This window comes from Cynocephalus volans, chromosome 2 (assembly GCF_027409185.1).
Source record: "Cynocephalus volans isolate mCynVol1 chromosome 2, mCynVol1.pri, whole genome shotgun sequence".
NCBI classification, from domain to species: domain Eukaryota; kingdom Metazoa; phylum Chordata; class Mammalia; order Dermoptera; family Cynocephalidae; genus Cynocephalus; species Cynocephalus volans.
In genome coordinates this window covers 34,402,079-34,420,170 of record NC_084461.1, presented here as the reverse complement: position 1 = coordinate 34,420,170, position 18,092 = coordinate 34,402,079, and the positions used below count along the sequence as shown (strand labels likewise).

The window sequence follows — 18,092 nt, the reverse complement described above, 5'->3', positions numbered from 1 at the left end:
CTTTAAAGGACACTAAACAACCAAACTAAAGGAAAAGGGAAGCAGAATTTCAGAGAACTGAGTATGAAATCAGGGAATTTCTAGATGTTTTATAAATTCCTAGAGGGGATGAAGGGTAATAGGAGAATTGAGAAAGGTGATGTAATAGGCAAGGGCATGGTTTAAGTGAAGACACCAGAGTCGAGAAAGCACACAATTCCTGAAGTACCATCTGATGTCTTTCAGCTGGGCACCCTTTCAACATACTTCCTGCCAGAATTTTTCAACTCAATCTGCTGGAGATTTTCTCCAGATGAATATCTCCAGATATTGATGGAAAATCTCCAGATATTTATGGAAAATAATGTTTGCTTTATAAAATCTACTAGAATGTATTTTCAGAGTGTATTGAAGGAGGCCTACATGTTTTTCTAAGGATATATGTGAAGCATAGAAAGGAGTATTATAGAAAATCTTTGGCATTGATTAGGCAAGATAAAGAACAAAAATATTCTGAGAATTAGTATGGTACCTATTTGCTCTAAACCAAGTAGTAAACTTGTCAGCAAGTAATTAAGATAAAGCACTACTGAAATGAGACATAGTTCTAAGCATTTGTTATTACTTAAAAAACACTTGAAATGTTGCCTAGAACCCAGCAAATTGCACTGGAATGCCATTCTCACCTATCAGGGACTGCACGAAAATCCACAAGAGGCCCCCAGCCTTCAGCTAATAGTTACTGCAGTGAGCTTCTCACTGTCTTGTTGTTAAGAGAACTAGTCCAATTTAGTGAAAGGCTGAATTAGAAAACATTTTTGATGGGATTATTTTATAGGAATATATGCTAAGATGGAGCCAAATATGGACCTGACATCTACTTTAATTAAATATAAATTGTAATTGGTTTATTATTTACATGCAAAGAAATTAAATTGATTTCACTGGAAGAATCCTTTAAAAGTTGGTTCTTCCAAGTAATCACGATGTTTCTCCCTGGGATTCATTTTTAGATATTCATTTACATAGAGCTCTGAGTGTTGTTGTTGTTTGGTTGGTTTTTGTTTCTACGTTTTGGTAAGAAAGCAAAAACAAACATAAACCCTGCCCATGTCTGTACTATTCTGAATTTCCTTTTGGTGGGATCTTAATTGAAGAGATTTATACTTTAGTAAAAGTTCTCTGACAATAATCCACAGGTGCAGTTCTGAATAAAAGCAGGACAAGGAAAGGAGTGAGAAGAAAGGAGGAGAAAAGTGGGGAAAGGAAGGAAGGAAGAAAAAGATACAGCAATCCTACACTGAGTGCTCTTGAAAGCACGTGATTGGAGTTGAGTCACCTGGTTGGATTTGAGTTGCCCATCCCAGGAAAAGAGAAACTCTAGGATCCAGACACACAGAAACCATTTCAGTCATTCATTTATGTTCAAAAAATGCTTGTTGAGAATCTAATAATCACCAGGTATTTCACTAAGCACTGGAACAAATACCAGGAGCAGTAGTATCATGGCCTCTGTCCACCAGGAGCCCACAGTAGGGTGGGGAGTATAAACACATAAACCAATAATGACAATCTGCAATAAGTAAGGTTATACCAGTTGCTGTAACACACCAAAATCCCCCAGATCTCACTGACTTAATATAGCAGATGTTTACTTCCTACACATGTAACAATATAATGCTGGTGTTTCTGATCAACTGGCAGCTCTCTGCCAAAAGGCAATTCAAGGACCTAGATTCTTTCCATCTTGTGACTTCAACATCTTCAACATTTGGTTTCCAAAGTTACATTAACAGCACAAATAACCAATACTAGGAATGAAAGAAGGCTTATCACCACAGACTCTATACATATCAAAAGGACAATAAATGAACATTATGAAAAATTTTATGCCAACAAATTCCACAACTTAGATGAAAGAAACAAATTCTTGAAAAATATACCTTACCAATACTGACATAAAACAAAGTAAAATATTTGAATAGCTCAATAGCTATTAAATAAATTGAATTTATTATTTAAAACCTTCCCACAAACAAAACTCCAGGCCCAGATGGTTTCACTGGTGAATTACTATCAAATATTTATGGAAGAAATAGTTCCAGTCTTACACAAACTCTCTTAGAAAATAAAGGAGGAGGGAACCCTTCCCAACTCATTTTATGAAACCAGCATAATCTTAATACTAAAACTAAAGAAAGATATTATTTTAAAAGTTATAAAATTTCACTGGGCATCATCTCCACCCAAGCCAGCTGGAAGGGGGAAAGAACACAGCTAATTTTATGTGAGAGGTTTTCTTACGGGCCAGGTCTGTGTACGGGATACACTACATCTGCTTACATTCCTTTAGACAGAACTCAGTAACACGGCTATTCCTCAAAGTGGGGAAATTTAGTCTAACTCTGTGCCGTCAAGAAGAAAAGACACTACATGTGGTGAAGCTAACCATATAATGTGATAAATGCTATAAGAAAAATGTGTACAGCCTGTGAGTCTAGCACAAAGAAAAGACCATGACTGGAGAAATGGATGAATGAATGAACAAATGAATGAACTAATGAATGGATTGGCAGTTAGCTACTATTATAAATAAACCCCCTTAAAATTATCTCTACCTAGCTCCAGTAAGGCAGTAACTGTATCAACAGGAATACTGATTTACAAATCACTAATGACTCTGTTTTAGTGTTAACCTGTGGCTAAAACGCTGCATGTGCATTTGCTTTCTGTGGGCCTTGGCAGCAAGTCTGGCTTGGAATTAAATGTGGCAGCTCCAGTTCTACATTAAGTTAGTGGTATTCTACCGTAGTCATTTAGCCTACTAAATTTGCCTTTCTTTTTCTTTCTTTGAGGAGGTGGAAACAAGAGGGCATGGGGAACTCTAGAAATATATCCTGGATGGATTTTATGGCAAACACTGTGTGGTCTCCCTGTATATACAAAAAGTTTAGTAGTTTGTTTAAAAGATAGAAAACTTGTCTCATTTAAATGTATGCCACATGCCTCCTCAACTTATTAACTCTCTTCCCTTTTCTCTAGATCTGTTTTCTCTTATTTCCATTCCCCATGCTACTATTTTTCTTTCCTTATTTCCTGACCTACCACAATATACCATTTCCCTCTAAGAAACCTAAAGGCAGATATGCCTTCTAGAAGTTTCTGAGCATGGCTCAATCCAGATTGCCATCCTCTGAAAATCAAAATGGCTGGTTCCTCCAAACACCAGCAGCTGCATTTGGAGAGGAGGTGTACCACCATGGTAAAGAAACCTGAGAAACCTGGCTGTTTAACTAAGATGGAGCGCAATGACATCTCCCATGTCCTCACTCCTCCTTTACAATTTCTTCAGGCACTGATTGCATCTGCACGCATAATGACTGAGAATTTCCACCAGTCCTCCCCATTAACCACCACTATCAATTCCACCCTAAGCATCTCTCAGCTGCAGCTGCCCTGAGACCTCACAACCACTCCCAATAGACAAGCAGAACCGTGGAGGGTCTTTACTAAGCACCTCGAGGAGCCCAGCATGGTGGCAGAATAACCTTCCAGCTGCCCCTTACATTTCCTCCTGGTGGTGAGTCTACCTCCATAAGACACCTTGTGTTTAAAACCAGCATTTTAGTATTAAACTTGTGTTTTATTGTTCCTAATGCAATTAGGTGCCTCTTCCCAGCTAAACTTTAACTTCCTTAGGCACAAGTCGTGTCTAATGCTGCTTTGGCACTTCTCAGCCTTACACGCTGCCTTGTACACAGAATTTACTCAGTAAATATATGTTGATTTGACTTAGGTCAAACAAGTGTGCAATCACTAGTCAAAAGGAAAACACCCCCAAGAAAGAGAATAATATAAGCCTTTTTTGTCATAAAACACCTACATTTGAAAGGTGTTATTCTTTCTTTTATTGAAACATAATTAATTATATGTATTTGTGGGGTACAGACTTGTTGACAATCAAAACTTTTGTACAATATTTGATGATCGAATCAAGATAACTAACATATTCATCATGACAAAACATAATCATCTTTTGTGCCCATTAACCAATTTCTCTTTTAGCCCTCTCCCTCTTTCCCACCTCTAGTAACCACAGTTCTATTCTCTCCTTCTGAAAGTTCAATGTATTATTGTGATTGTTTGTTCTTTCTTTCCTTCTTTCTTTTTTTTTCTTTACTTTTTAGCCCCCACTTTTGAGTGAAGATATGTGGTATTTCTCTTTCTGTGTCTGTCTTTTTTCACTTAACATAATTTTCTCCAATCTCATCCATGTTGATGCAAATGGCAGAATTTTATTCTTCTTATGGCTGAGAAGTATTCCATTGGGTGTATATACCACATTTTTCTTATCCAGTCGTCCATTGATGGACATCTAGGTTGTTTCCATATCTTGGCTGTTGTATACAGAGCTTCAGTAAACATGGGAGTGCAGGGATCCCTTCGACATGGTGATTTCCATTCCTTTGGGTATATACCCAGTAGTGGGATTGCTGGATCATATGTTAGATCTATCTGTAGTTTGAGAAACCCCCATACTGTTTTCCATAGTGGTTGTACTAATTTACAGTCCCACCAACAGTGTAGGAGCGTTCCCCTTCCTCTGCATCCTCACCAGCATTTGTTTTTCTCTGTCTTTTTGATAATAGCCAGTCTAACTCAGGTGAGATGATATCTCGATGCGGTTTTGATTTACATTTCCCTGATGCTTAGTGATGATAAGCATTCTTTCAAGTGTCTCTTGGCTATTTGTACATCGTCCTTTGAGAAATGTCTATTCAATTCCTTTGCCCATTTTTTAATTGGGTTATTTGTTTTTTTATTGTTAAGTTGTTGTATATTCTGGATATTAATCCTTATTGTATGTACAGTTTGTAAATATTTTCTCCCGTTCCGTAGGTTGTCTTTACACCCTATTGATTGTTTCCTCTGCCGTGCAGAAGCTTTTTAGTTTGATATAATCCCATTTGTTTATTTTTTTTCTTTTGTTGACCATGTTTTTGAGGTCTTATTCATAAAATCTTTGCCCAGTCCTACTTCCTGAAGTGCTTCCTCTATGTTTTCTTCTAGAAGTTTTATAGTTTCAGGTCTTATATTCAAGTCTTCAATCCATTGGGAGTCAAATGGTGTTTCTTGTTACAGTGTTTGGATGAGGCTAATAGAGAGAAGACCGAAAGGAAAACTCAGTACTGAGAAGAGGGAGTGGAGAAAAGGGCACAGGGAACCCCTCCCCAAGTGGGGGAAATGTAATGTTGAGGGACTGTGGGACTAGTCTTTGCTCTGATTGTAGGACTATCAGAGTTCAGAGAGCAAATTGCTCCATGGTGGTGAGAGTGGCCAGAAAACGCTTTGTGGAAGGAAGAAAACTGAAGTTAAACCTTGAAGGAATGTGATTTGATTAGGTGGGAAAGTGAGAGAGCTTTTCTGTCTGGGGGAACAGTATTAGCAAAGACAAGGAAGCATGATGGGGTTTGATCAGTCAAGGTCTTAAAGAGAATGGTGCTGACTTAAGCCACGAATGTTGGGAAATACAGGGAAGTATGGTGGGCCAGTCATTGGGGGTCCATTTACGGGGAACTTTGAAAACCAGGTGTGGGAGTAGGAAGCCATACAGATTCTCATGCTGAGCAAGGCCCTGGTGAAAGTGTTATTTGGGGAATATTTCTGCCATGTCAAACTGCTACTTAACCTCTAACATTGCTCACTATTTCCATGTCTAGGTTCCTTGTGAGATCAGGTGTAGTTAGATTGATCAGAATTCTGATCTTTGTAAGCTCAACCTGAGCCAAAGACCACCTTGACCTTTCACCTCTTGACCTCAGACTAAACTGTTCTTCACAGTCCAGTCTTATTTTTAGAGTCCTCTATAGCTTAACCTACTTATTCATTATTTGTGCTGTGCTTTTTTATTTTATTTATTTTTTTTCTTCTTCTTTTTCTTATTTTACAGTAGCTGGGCACGTTGGTGAAGCTTGGGCTGAAAATTCTCAAATAGCATCAGTGTTGAAGATGATTATTTAGCTACTGCCACACTAGTGCTGTCCAAAAAAATATACCAACCACTGAGATATACACATGAAAGGGACAGCCATACACAAAAAGTGATAATCACAAAGAAGTGACATCTGGGACTTCAGAAGCTAGATCATAAGAAGCTTTTCAACTTATGCCCTGTTGTTTCAGAACACTGGCTCTCGGAACTCAACCACCACACTATAAGGAAGCCCAAGCAAAAAGGCCCATGTGGAGAGGAACCAAGGTCCTGATTGACAGCCCCAGCTGTCAGCCCCACCTGAACACCAACCTGCCAGCCACGCGAGTGAGCCATTTTGGAAGCACATCCAGTCTCAGTTGAGCCAACCCAGCTGACACTATGTGGAGCAGAGACAAGCTGTCCTCACCAAACCCAGCCCAAATGATAGATCTATGAGTAAAAATAAATGATTATTGTTGTTTTAAGCCATGAAGTATCAGAGTAGTTTGTTATATAGCAACACATAACCATGATATACAAGGGTACTTCAAAAAGTTCATGGAAAGATTTGTTCTATCTTTTAATTCTATCTTTCCATGAACTTTTTGAAGTACCCTAGTGTGTGTGGAAATCAACTTTGTTTCTCCTCACCCAATTTATAAACATACCACTAACTACCTGAGAATTTCTGCTAATGTGCTAATTTTGGGTGGATGTCTATGTGTGTGTGTGTGCGCGCACGCACACATGCAAACGTGCCATGGGTTGCCACTGTGTGTCAGGTAAGATAGGCAAGCCCTCTGCCCATAGGGAGTGTGTCAGTCCCACGATTCTCTGCATGCTACTTTATTAATCAGCACCTGAATGTCTTATGCCTGTTAAAAGGTGAGGCCTCTTAAAAAGGTGAAGCTAATGAGAACTTCAGGCACTATGTCAGTTTTTAGAAAAGATATATTTAGTTAGGAAATCTCAAATTTTAGGGCATGAACAGCTTTCTTTTGGATCTATACTTAAACCCGATTCTAGATCCTGGAGTACGGGCCAAATAACCATCCACTGGTCAGCTAAACATTGATGTCCCTTATTTTACATGTAAGTAAGGACTAAGATTCTCTCATAGGAAGGAGACAGGGCAGGAACTGGGGTCCACAAAGGTAACAAATATCTGTGGTCATTTCTCCTTTAAACCAGTGCTTCTGGAACATTAGTGTGCATACGTATTACCTGGGAATATTGTTAGAATGCATATTCTGATTCAGCTGGTCTGAGATGGAGCCTGTGCTTTTATATTTATAACAAAATCTTGGTTGGTGGCTAATGCCATTGGTCTATGGACCACACTTTAAATAGTAAGGATTTTGACCACCACTGTTAACAGTAGCCCTTCAGTGCCTCCTATATGTAACTTCCTCCAAAGACCCAGCCTGGTAGAATAGTTTTACCACCTATCACCGTTTTGTCTACCACCAGCATCACCTCTACTACCACCCACATCACTCTCTGCATCACCACCTTCGTCACCACTACCACCACCATCTCCAGCACCACCGTCATTAACACCACCGGCTTCACTACCGTATTTACCACCTCAGTGTTGTCCATTATAGACCACCAGATTTAAGATCACTTATTTATCCAAATAGACTCTTCTTTGGCATACAAGAAATGATTCAACCAGTGGATAAGGGCACTGAAATGAAAGACTGTGATCTCTAACCAAGCAATAATGAGTATAATAACTGAAAGTTAGTAGTTTATCAAGCACAGTCATAACAACAGGGAATATCAGCTCCTTATAAAATATGGAGGGCCATCTGATCAAAACAGCTGAAGCACAGAATAAGACCCAAAAGCAATACAAATCCTAATGAAAGTAACACGGTTGTCATGAGACATTAGCCAAAATAGCCAACTTCATATAAGCACATTTGGACCTATAGAAAAGTTCAGATATGGGGAAGGGTAAAAAACATAAGTAGGCAAGCTTAGCTTACAGTTGAAACAGGTAACTCCTCTTGTTACATAAAATTAAAAACAGAAAACTGGGGTTTATTTTCCTAATCATTCTTTCTTCTCTAAGACGATCCCCAGGATGAGCTGCCAAACATGCTTAACCTCTGTGTCCACCAAAGTCTAATCCCCGGTGAATATAATTTTCATTCTAGAAATGAGAAATCTGCCCAAGCAGTAGCAGCATGAAGTTCAAAAACATCTGCACTGCTAGGTAAAGATGATCTGTGTACATCATGTGGGCAGCAGTGATTTCCTTCACTAAGCTTCCGAAATGAGAGAGGCTGGGAAGGCAGAACTCAGCCTAGTCGATGAGAACCGTCTAAGATTTCAGAAGTGATTACAGCAAAGTTCTCTAACTGCTTGTGTGTTTTATTAAGTAGATCCCATTTGACTCTAAAATCACATGCAATGTTTAAATGTTCCTTCTGTAAACTATACAAAACTGTAATTTTCCAGTAAAGAAAAAAAAGATGCTATCAAATAAAAAGAGATATGAAATGAGATCGTTTCCCCTTATTTGAGAGACAGATGTTATTTTTGGCTCTTCTGTATAATGCATTCCATATTATAGTCTCTTTTTAACCAAACACTAGGAATAGCACATGCACACAATGCACCAAAACCATTAACAGGAAAACGTTTTATTAATATTGACACCTTTTCAGGTCCCTGGTGCAGAAACCTCAAACTGCAGGCTGCAAAAAAGGCCCAGGATGCCAAGGAAGGATTTTTTTTTTTTCATCCATTCAACATATTCCTCCAATAGAAATAAAGCTGTACATTTCCTTCAGAACCTGCCCCTACGGTTGGCAACTGATTTTTTTCTCTTATCTTTCCTGTGAAGATCTTGTCCTTTCATGCTGACAGTTTCCAGCACACCAATAGATCAATGTATCATGCCTGAGAACTTACTAGCTTCTCATAGCCTATTCACACTAGAGTGGAAATGTGTCAAAAGCATATTCGAGCCACCCACTTATCTTGGATACCACTATCCTTACTAATTCACTATGTGAGTTAGTAAAGCTTCTAATACTGATGAAGGATGGCTTATTAAAGGTGCCTTTCAAGTGTGACTTCTTCTGACTAAATGCAAGCTGACTGCTTCTGATATATTCCTGATCAGAGCAACTGATCATCTCTAGATTGTAGCTTAAACAAACATTTAGATAATATCACACTACCAATGCAGAAATACTTGAATATAAGTTGCAGACATCATACCAGGGGGCTTACTATGTATCAGTCACTATGCGAGGCATGTCTCTACAACCCCCCCAGACCTCACACCTACAAGTCCTCCAAGGAGCACATCATCCAACAAATATTTATTGGGGAATTACTACATGTGAATGCCTGTGGAAAGTGCTATGGGAAATCCAAAAAGAGAAAACAAGGGGCCCTGTCCTGGTGATTCTTAAGTTCCATGAATGACTTGTGAGTCCCACAGAATAATGGCCCTGAGATCTCCTCTAATTCTCCCACTGGAGGCTGAGATAGAAGCACAGAGAGTGCAGTGAGAGCTGGGCTCCAGTGCGAAGCATGCCCTGGTGAGGAATTGGAAGGAAATGGCAGACAGGTGGGAGAGAGGGCAGTGGATGAGGAGAAAATATCACTAGGTTAGTACAGATGGTGAAGAGGCTTAAGAATTATGCAATTTGAAGATTTAACCCTCAAACTACACACAATCCCCAACACCACTCTCTCCAAGTTCTTGAAATTGTTATACTCAACTCAGTCCTTAAGGAATATTAGCTGTTATCCTATTTAGTGAAAGACTTGGAGGTGGGAAGAGGGCTCATGAGCCAACTCTGATCAATTTCTTCAGCATATCCTGCAGCAGTGGTGGACCAATGTGTGTGTGGAGGGGAGGGATAGCCCATCCCAAATGGAGGAGATAGGGCTCTGTTTTTGTTATCACAGTCAATTCTAAACAGTGCTGGTGATCAAATATTCCATCCTGCCCTGGAAACCCATTCCTACCACCTCCTCCCTTTGGCATGCCCTTGAACTACACTGCTAGAACTTGAAGAAAAAATATGAATAAGACTCAACCTTGGCTTCAAGAAGGGCATAGTCTGATAACAATACAATCTGATAAGAATTATGTGAACAACTACTGCCATTTCATAAAAGCCTGGTCAAGTTGCCTGTACATATGCTTTACATATATAGGTATAATCTCATATAATCTGGTTGGGAAGATAGACCAAAAATGCATCACTGCATTACAGAAGTATAATTGCCACAATAATAGATGTGTTCCAAATACAAGATGTAACCCGGGAGCCCGGGGAGAAGTCAAGAAAAGGAAAGCTTCAGATGGAATGAATAGGATTAAATAGGGCACTACAGAAAGCAAAATTGAACAAAAGCCACTTGGATGGTAGAAATATCCAAAAGATGAAAGTGAAAAATCTCCCTGGTTAAGGTTTAAAGGTCTATGTGGTTAGGACAGTGAATATTATGATTTCTCAGACTCCTTTTAAATCCAGAAATTCTAAATTCACATCATTTTGGTTATCAGTTTAGTTATTAGCCCCTTGGATATTTAAGTTCATGGGACTAATAATTTGGAAGGGAAAGAAAATGGTTAGAATTTAGGGTACCATTCTAGATCAGTGAGACCCAAAATGAGAAGTGCTAGGTACTTCAATGGTGTTCAAAAGGACTGGGAATGAGACATACATGCAACAGTGACCTTCACAAATTGTCCTAGGGCCTACTGTTTTCAGAGCATGAAGTGAAGGTGAGACACAAAGTACATAGGATGGAGATAAAAGCAGGAGTGCCCACCTCACCTAAACACATATGGCCACGTGGGGAGGCCTTCATAGACTCTGAAGAAAATGCACATTCTCTCTCAGGCCTCATTCACAAAAGGACTGATGGTCCAGTCTGTAACCCACGAATATATTTAATCAATCAAAAAAAAAAAAAAAAAAAAAACGGATTTCTTCCCCAAAGGGAGAAACCCATGGGTTTATAAGTTCCAGGTTCTTGACAGTGTATTCAGAAAGGGTCCAGATTGCTGGGGTCTGTAGACAATCCCCAGTGAGTACAATAGTATAAGTTGCATTCAAATTTCCTAACATGTCGTGTGTAGACATCAATAAAATAAACTGAGAAATGGCTCCTGCCACAAGTATATTAAGTATGTTAAGTTCAGTAGTCAGGGACTCTGAGTAGAGACAGAACAGGACATGCACTGGGTTTCTCTGTTAGTACCTGAGATTGATGCAGGTAGAAGGAGAAAGGATGGGATATGTAGGGAGAAGGCCCTGGAATATGAAACCAGATGCACAGGCATTTGCAAAGAACCAGCGTTTGGTTTCATGAGCAATTCTACTGTTTCTTTTCTGATTTTTAAATATTAATTCCTTCATTCCACACACTGAGTTTATTTTTCTCAGATGTATCCAGTTTCTTGATTTCAAAGATTAGTTTTTTGTTTCCTGTCTTTCTTGTTTTTCCCAATAAGTACAATTATGATAAATAAATATTTCTCCAAGTAGTGTCTTGGCCATATTACTGGTTTTAACATGTTGTACTTTCCAACTAGTTTTTTATTTCCTCTTTAACCCAAGTGTTACAGATAAGTGGGCTTATTTATTTATTATTGCAAGGAGTATACGTCTTAATTTTAAGGAGTATAGTCATTTTTTGCTTTCTTTTCTGTGTTTTTTCTTCTTTTCAATTTCTAATTTTAATACATCAGAGCAGTGAATGTAGCCTATGTGATTTTTTTTTAATTTGTTAACATTTTCTAACATATGACCAATTTTTTTCTAAATGCTTAATGTGATTTTGAAAAAAATGTATGCTGTTTGTTTGCTACATATACATGTCAAATTTATCCATTGTGTTATTCAAATCCTTTATATCCACATTTATGTTTAGTGTACTTGATTTATTGCTTTCTAAAAAATACATATTAAAATACATTGTGATTATGGAGCTATCTGTTTATCTTTATTTCCTATTCACATTTGCTTTTTACATTTAGAAGCTATTTTGTCAGGGTCATACAGGTTTGTTTGATTGATATATCCTTCTGTCACTTAGAAACATTCCTCTTTGTCCTTTGTAATAATATCTGACTTGAATTCTCTTTTGTCTGACATAAATATTGCCAAATTTGCTCTATTTTGGTTAGCATTTTCTTTGTATATTTTTTCCATTCCTTTCATTTCATTTCATTTTTGAAATGTGTGTGGCTTCAGCCTGCTTCTGGGAGAGAGTAGGACGTGCTGTTCTGGGCAGTGTGACCTCTAGCCTGTCTCCTGTGATCTGGGCAAGGAACAGAATGTGCTATCCCTCGGGGCAGGCCTCAGTCAGTGTCCTGATGTGGAGGCTCATGGTTCACCTGGGTGTCACAGCCACCAAAGGCCCCACCCAGCCTCTCCTCACTGACTGTTCCTGCCTAAAGGCAGACACATTGGCTGCTCATTACCTGGGCATGGAGAAGGAGATGGAGGGTGCAGATAGTCAAAAGATCTGATGCTTCTGCTGCAGAACCCTGACTAATCTCCCTGTCACTTGTTCCAGGGGACTTCTTGCCAGACTTTTGAAAGCCACCAACTTCTGGGTAGGAGGCATCCCTGGAGCCATGCCCACCTCTGGAGAAGTTCTCTCCCGCATGAGTTTTGGTTGTATTTCCTTCTTCAATCTGATCCCAACTATCTTCCACCTTTCTGAAATTCATCAATGTGAAATTTGATGAAATTGAAATTTATCAAATTTTTGGCCAATTAAAGACTCCTTTACTGTTCTCCCATATGATTTTTTAAGACAATATTTTTTGCCATTTCTAGGAAGTTAGGGTGGGAAGAAAAGGTTGCAAGAATTTCCATAATACTTGTTCTGTCTTTTCAATTATTTCTTTAGGCCAGATTACCAACAATGGGATTCTGAGGCATAGCATATGAACATTTTTAGTGACCTCGAAACATATTGCCAAATTTTGTTTTCTACAAGGATTATAACAATTTACACCACCAGCAGCAATTCCCTCATCAGGGATTTTGCTCACTGTTTAGAACAGAAAGAGAAGTTAGAGATCGAGTAGTCTAGTGGTTAAAGTGTTTTTTTGAACAGCTTTATAAAGGTGTAATTGACATACAATGAAGTTCATATTCAAAGTATTATATATAATTTGATATGCTTTAACATCTGTGTACACCTGTGAAACCATCACCACCATAAAGAGAGTGAACAGATCCAACGACCCCGAAGTTTCCTCATGTCCTTTTGCAGCCCGTCCCTCCCAGCCTTCCTGCTTCATTCACTCTTCCCTAGGTAACCAAGGATGTGATTCCTGTCACTTTTGAATAATTTTCACTCTCTAGAAATTTATATGAATGGAATCATATAGTATGTACATTTTTTTCTCTTGTCTTTCACTCAGTGTAACTATTTTGAGATTTATTCCTGTTGTGTGTACCAATAATTTACTCCTGTTTACTGCTGAATAGCATTCCACTGTAAGGATATACCACAATTTATATATTCACTCTTCTTTGTCTGACTTGGATTAATTGTTTTCATTTTTTAAAAATTATTCCGGTAAAAAACACATAACGTGAAATTAACCATCTTAACCATTTTTAAGTAGTTCAGTAACGTTAGATTCGCATTGTTGTGAAACAGACCACACACAAGTAAAGACCTCAAGAATGGCAGCAATTATTAGGAGGTCTGTCCTTGTATTTTCAAATTTCCAAAAGTCTGTGACAGTGACAGGAGAAGAGGGAAAGCCTATACGTTTACAGAAAAGAGCCAACACTAAAGGGCCCCAGTTATGCCTTCCCTTAGAAGTCAAGTTCACTTCCCAAAGCCCAATGTCCTGGGGAAGGTCCTCATGTCCCTCATGTCCCCAGTTCAGCTTACAGACCTCTGCCAAAGGCCAAACTTGTATAAGTGACACAGGACTGAAGACTAGAACCCAGATCCCTGAATCACAGGCAAAAGTTCTGTCCACTGCACCACATCACCTCCCTTCCATTGGTAAAATTCTAAAACCAGTGAAACATTATTCTTTGCTATCCACCAAATATTTAAAAAGAGATTCACCCAGAACAGCATGTTTGTGATTGTTGGCAAAATTTCCTGGGAGCACAGAAGGCAGTCTCAATCCCTTACTAAAATAACCCAGATTCCATTTTTGCCTGGAACTTCATGCACTAGAGGGTGATGTGATGGTATTTAGGAGGCAAACTAGAAGGAAGAGAGTTGATCAAACAGCACTGAAGGCCCCAGCTGAAAACAACACCACAAGAAGGATATGGGTGCCAAGAGCGTCTAACTCAGACACTGACGTGCTGGATGAGTCTGGATTTGCCACTCAATGAATCTCAAATTCTTTGATTTAAACAACAGTCATAGAACCTGTCCCTGCTTGCTTTCCGGAGAATCTGGGAGCCATAACCGGATTTTTAAATAATTTGTAAATTACTTAGAGCTCCTTGGAGATAGGATGATATATAAATATGTGGTATTACTATTATGTAAACCATACTTAAATATGGTTAACCATACTTAAGTATGCTAACCATACTTAAATATTTACATTAGTAGATTGAGAGGGATTATCTGCAAAATTCTTAATGTCTTTTCCAATTAATTTTCCTAACTATAGAGATATACTATAATCCATCATAGCCCAAAACTTGGGTAAATGTAGAACTCTTTCCTTATCAGTGAGAACTGAAAGTATTTCAACACAACATGGCTATTCTCACACTACAGTATCGCAGAATGTTCTCAGAAGCACACTACTAAGGAGAGTTAAGTATCTTTCCCTAGGATTCAGTCTTGTCACTTTGCCCAATTCTAAAGGAAAAAATTACCAACTTTATTCATTTTTGTGACCTGATTGCTATTTTTTATATATATATTTGCAAGTTCAGCACTCAAAAGGTGGTTATTTCACCTAAAGCTGTGCCTTCAGTTTAGGATGGCTAGATGTCATCAGGTGGGTGGTAACTTCATGATTTGAACTACAAGGTGACTGCTTATGGCTGTACAGACAGGAATGAGTCCTTGAGAATTGTGCTGTGTACCACCTGCTCCATCATACATGGCTGCCTTTATTCTACTTTATTACTACAAGAAAACAGTGAGACAGGAAAGAGGGTATGGGAATTGAGGATATATGGGAATATAAAGAAGCCAGGCAACAGAATGCCTCCAAAAGATATGCATACTACAGATAATAGGTCTGTGTTATAAATTCTGTATTTGTGGATCTATGTACAAATGATATTACATTTACCTACATAAACATAATACACATGCTCCTCCATTTATGATGGGGTTATGTCTCAATAAATCCACTGTAAGTCAAAAATATATTTAATACACCTAACTTACTGAACATCATAGTTTAGCCTAGCCTACCGTAAATGTGCTTAGAACCTTACATTAGCCTATAGTTGGGCAAAATCATCTAACACAAAGCCTACGTAGAATATCTCACATAATTTATTGATGTTCTATTGAATGCATATCACTTGCACACCATTGCAAAGTTGGAAAATCGCAAGTCAAACCATCCTAAGTCAGGGACTGTCTGTATATTGCATTTACCCAAATATTTGACACATATACATTATATGGGTACATTTATTGAATCTCTATTACTAAACATGTAATAGGTACTCCACAAATATTTCAAATAGATGAATGAAAATATACATACTGTCATGGCTGCACACTGTGGCAATTAAACTAATATGAACTGCTACTAATTTCCATCAGGATGAAAATAGACTTGTCATCCAGTCAGAAATGTCCATGAGGTTCAGAAGACTCCAGAAGAACCTGTAACCTAGAATCACAAGCATAAACATTAGGTGCGACCAAAGCACTTTCTAATAAGCACAAATAAACTGAATTCACTGTAACATGTACCAGAAACTATTTCATATTAAAAAGCTTATTCCTGAACTCACAGACAATTGTTTCACTTTGTCCCTATTGTCACAGGTAAGGTCCACTCACTAAGATGAACAGTCATCATGGAATAGGGGAAGGAGTATTGGTCCAAGAATCAGAAGACCTCCTTCCAGGTCCATCTCTGGAGCTAACAAGCTGAAGGCACTTGGTCCAGTCCCTTCTCTCCAGACCTGCACTGATTAATCTGTAAACTGCATAGTTGGATTTAACAATCCATAGGCTTCCTTCAAGCTATGCATAAATTTATTGTTATTGAATTTATTTATACTGTCAAATCAATAAGGTTAATAAAATAGAAAATTATAACCAAGGGGTGAAAGGAAGATGAAATATGCTAACAATATGGGTTAACATACTTGCCAATTAAAGTTTATACAAGAGGTCTTCAAAAAGTTCACAGAAAGATTCCTACTAATTTTTAGTTCTATTTTTCCACAAACTTTTTGAAGTACCCTCCTATTTGGTTCTGAGCAATCAGGGAAAAGTGAGAAACGTAAGTTTCACAGCTTTCATTTTTGAAAAGAAGGTAACTTTTCTTTTTCTTGAGGTATAACATTTTGTGGTCATAATACCTGTCCCAGTTGACAAAATAAACTGTGATCCCAGGTTCACAGGATCATTTCCCCCCCACCCAAAAAAACTCTCCTTATATTCTCTTTAGGTAAAGACTAAACATTCACTAAATATTCAGATGGCACCATTCCTCATAAGTAGCAAAATGTCACTACAAGGTCACTGGGTACCATACAATTGAGGAAATCAGAACCCAGAGAAATTAAATAATATTTCAGAGGCCACCCAGCTAGCCATGAACAGTAGAGAGATTAAAAACTCAAGAGTTCCTGACCTTGAGGTCAGTGCCTGGTTTTAGGTGACGCACCAACTGGGGAGGGCAGCTGGAGCATGTGCACAGGGCCGTGCAATCTGACAGGCATAGCAGAAAGGCAGTGTCACCCTGGGGTCTTCTGGGGCATGTGTGCCTTCCTTTCTCTCCATCCCATTCCTTTCATTACAGCACACTTTTAACCTGATGAATTAAGTATGAAGTTTACTTCCTCTTCCGTAAAATGTTTTTCCCCGCGGGATAACCACGGGGCACAAATACGGCCTCTACAAGATGGCACCAGGTGTTGGAGACTCTGATTGGAGATGTTGGGCTCAGAAGCCACAGCAGGTTAAGGGGTGGGAAAACATCTGTCTCCAGCGGAGATAGTGATGGCCCCCCACAAGCCTCAGACATAACCCAGGCCTGTCAACCCCCTGCTGAAGGCATCCAATCATTGCCCAGAGGAGGCAGCCCTGTGTACTGAGGTCACCAAAACAGCGACTGCAGAGAACATATATTAAGAATAAGTATTGACAGCAATTTGTAGGAACAGTTCCCTCATTTCCTGGTCTCAGGAAAAAGTCCTGAGGCTCCTTTCTGCGAGAATGGATTCACTGGCTCTTCCTCTGATCTTTGAGGGGAGGGGGGTTGCAGAAAGGTGATGGTTTTCTTTCAGCTTCCAGAGAAAACTTGGGGAAAGTGTACCACCCTGAAGGGCGATTTTTGCTTTAAAAACATTTAAAAACATTTAATCATTGTTAGAAATGAAAGAAGTCTTAAGAATCATGTATGGCCACTAGGACTGCAAAATGATTGGGCCACTGCTGGTTAGTGGAAACTCCAGGAACAGACCTTGCTATCCCAACTCCTAACTGGGGCTCTTTTTTTTGTTTGTCTTTTTTCAACAAGCATTTACTGCATGCCTACAAAGCCAAAAGAAAACACAGTTAGCCATGCTCTGGCTCTGAAAACTTCTGACTCAGGAGTGACACAAATCTTTTCTGCTCACATTTCATTAGACAGCTAAGTCACTGGCCATGCCCAATTTCAACAGGGAAGGATGGATTATCCTCCCATGGAAAAGACAGAAATATTTGTGAATAGTAAAAGGGTCCTCCATGAAATTTCAGGCTTTAGGACAGGCTTGGTTTCACCCAGATTAGCTAAGGAGTTAGGAGCCAGCAGACAAATCATCCAATAAAAGGTGGCAACCACAGCTCCTATTCCATAACCAAAACTGGAGACACCGTGAAGACCTGGACAATGACAAGGCACACAGGCCAGCCCTGGGAATTCAAGGACCTATATACACAAGCCTTTTTTAACAAATGACCTAAGATTTTT

The 18,092-nt window shown here is 38.9% G+C and overlaps 1 pseudogene; it reads right to left on the bottom strand.

Moving 5' to 3' along the window:
- Positions 1-7,555, bottom strand: part of LOC134370434 (NADH-ubiquinone oxidoreductase chain 1-like) — a 172,844-nt pseudogene extending 165,289 nt beyond the window's left edge.
- Positions 7,556-18,092: the final 10,537 nt, after the last annotated feature.